This window comes from Sinocyclocheilus anshuiensis, unplaced genomic scaffold (assembly GCF_001515605.1).
Source record: "Sinocyclocheilus anshuiensis isolate Anshui unplaced genomic scaffold, SAMN03320099.WGS_v1.1 scaffold81, whole genome shotgun sequence".
Taxonomy (NCBI): domain Eukaryota; kingdom Metazoa; phylum Chordata; class Actinopteri; order Cypriniformes; family Cyprinidae; genus Sinocyclocheilus; species Sinocyclocheilus anshuiensis.
Genome location: NW_015537945.1, coordinates 674210 through 676577, shown reverse-complemented (window position 1 = coordinate 676577; position 2368 = coordinate 674210). Strand labels below are relative to the sequence as shown.

General features: G+C 32.6%; 1 pseudogene; it reads left to right on the top strand.

Annotated features, from left to right (window-relative positions):
• The first annotated feature begins 1775 nt into the window (after positions 1 to 1775).
• Positions 1776 to 2368, top strand: part of LOC107663957 (ATP-dependent 6-phosphofructokinase, liver type-like) — a 15052-nt pseudogene continuing 14459 nt past the window's right edge.

Genomic DNA, 2368 nt, shown 5'->3' with positions numbered 1-2368 from the left:
AAATTTCAGCTTTAAAATTTAAAAAAACAAAATTACATTTCAGTCAGAAATGCATATTTTAATCAACCACATTCTCTATAGTGGTGTTCTGTTGCTATGGTTACCCCTGAATGCAATCGTGACACTTTGACAATTATGCACTTTGACAAGCTTAAAAAAAAAAATCAACCTTTCATGGTTACTAAAACATTTGAAAACACTATTGAAATGCATATGCTTTTATGTAAAAGCACTCTTAAGACCCCGGCCCCTTTTCTGTGCAACATATTTCGACAGACCAGACCCACACATAATCTGTGCCTGATATACTGTATTTCAGATTATGTACGTAGGATAAAATGAAAAACGAGATTAAAAAAAAGTGCAGTCGTGCCTACTGGTAGATAGATTCCCAGCTAATAGGGAACGTTCTCTCAAGGTTCTTCCAGTAACGTTAATAGAATGTTTGATCAAAGTTGTCTAGTCTTTAATGTTCTCAAAAAGTTATTTATATATAATTTATGGAACTTTTTAAATTTTAGTTGGACTTTCCTCTTACGTATTTAAACGTTACTATTTGCACTGTTTTCCAGGACATCCAAAATAACATTCACAGGTAGGCTAATGTTCACATAATGTTTGCAAAATAATAAAAGTTGGGTGTTCATTTTAATGTTGCTACTTGTTTCGGAACATTCAGAAAAGTTTCACAAAATGTTCTGAAAACTACGCAAAAAAAGTGTAGTATGCGCTTCACATACATAGTAAACATAAATAGTAACTTGTAAATACGATAAATGAACGTCCAAATAAAACATTTCACAAAGGGAACGTTCCATTTGATCATTTTGCTAGCATTTTGTGAACTTGGTTCTGGGTTTTTTAGCTTGTTTGCTGTACACCTTGTCACACAGCAGATTTTTTTCGCTTTGTTTTTTGCTGTAAGTCAGAAATGACAAGGAGGCAGCTTCCCGCAATACAAAGTCAATGGAGAGGGTTGGATTGTGTGGGCGTGGCCTAAATGCGCAGTGGGCGTGGACGTCAGCGCGGGCACGTCAAAAAGACTGTTTTTCATGTTTGTTCATGCTGACAGCAAAATGCAGAAGGCACTCCAGCTGTAGACTTTTTTTTATTATTTTATTTTATCGTGTATTGAGCGTTTCAGTTTGAGCCTCCACAGTCGATAATTTGTCTGAAATATAGTGAATTAATAGAAAAGTAGATCTATTTGCATATATATGCAACGATACAGCTTATGTCAGTAGGTGACCAATTGTGAAGAACATGTCCAGATCATATTTTAAAATCAGAAGAAAATGAGAAATCGCATTGTATTGTATTGTATAATTTTTTACATGCATTTATTTAGCTATTGACATTATTTTACCATACATTTTACCCTCATTTGCTTATTATCATTAGTGATATGGTAATATACTATATATACCAAACAGGGTTATTATAGTTAACGAAAACCATATTAAAAAATAATAATAATAAAATAAAATTAATAAAATTACTTGAAATAAAATATTTAAAAAACGTACTCATTATTAAAATATATAAAATATAAAATAAAAACTAATTCAAAGTATTAGCAAAAAAGTGCAAATATGACCTGGACATTTTCTTTTCATCCCATCAGATTATGAATGTGCACTATATTAAAAGCCATGAAGTGAATAAGCAGCATTCGTTCATTTGTGAGCATGCTGGGAAGTTATCATTTATATAAACCTCTGAATAGTGTCGAGTGTGATTTCTTCAGATTCAGTGCTATCTCTCTGTAGGTATGAATGCAGAATGTGACCCGGATGGGCATCTATGTGGGCACCAAGGTGTATCTGGTGCATGAGGTACTCTCATCTCTCACCATTCATGTTTTCCACTGATCTTTGCTAATGTGTGGATGATAATGTGGATGAACGTTAAACATGTTTAGGCCTACATGATATATATGAGTATTAATGAGTGTATTTGAATTGATTTCAGGGTTATCAGGGGCTGGTAGACGGAGGAGACAACATTAAACTGGCCAACTGGCAACGCGTCACCAATATAATTCAGCTGGTAAGAGACTCAATCAGATCTCAACAGAGCTGCAGTTTAGTGTAGTCTAGATCTAGTTAACAACTCTTAAATGTGTTTGTACCTGAGGGCACTACAGCTGCAAAAAGACATTTCTGTTATAAGCTCTTCCTTCATGGAAAACATTGGTTAAGGGTTATTATAATTAATTAAAACGGTAAAAAAAAAATGTTATTTGAAATAAAATAAACATTAACTGAAATAAAATCAATATGTATTTATAAAGAATAAATAAATAAATATGTAATTTCTCCTTTTCATTTAGTTTGACTTATGTACTAAAATAACTAAAACTGAAATA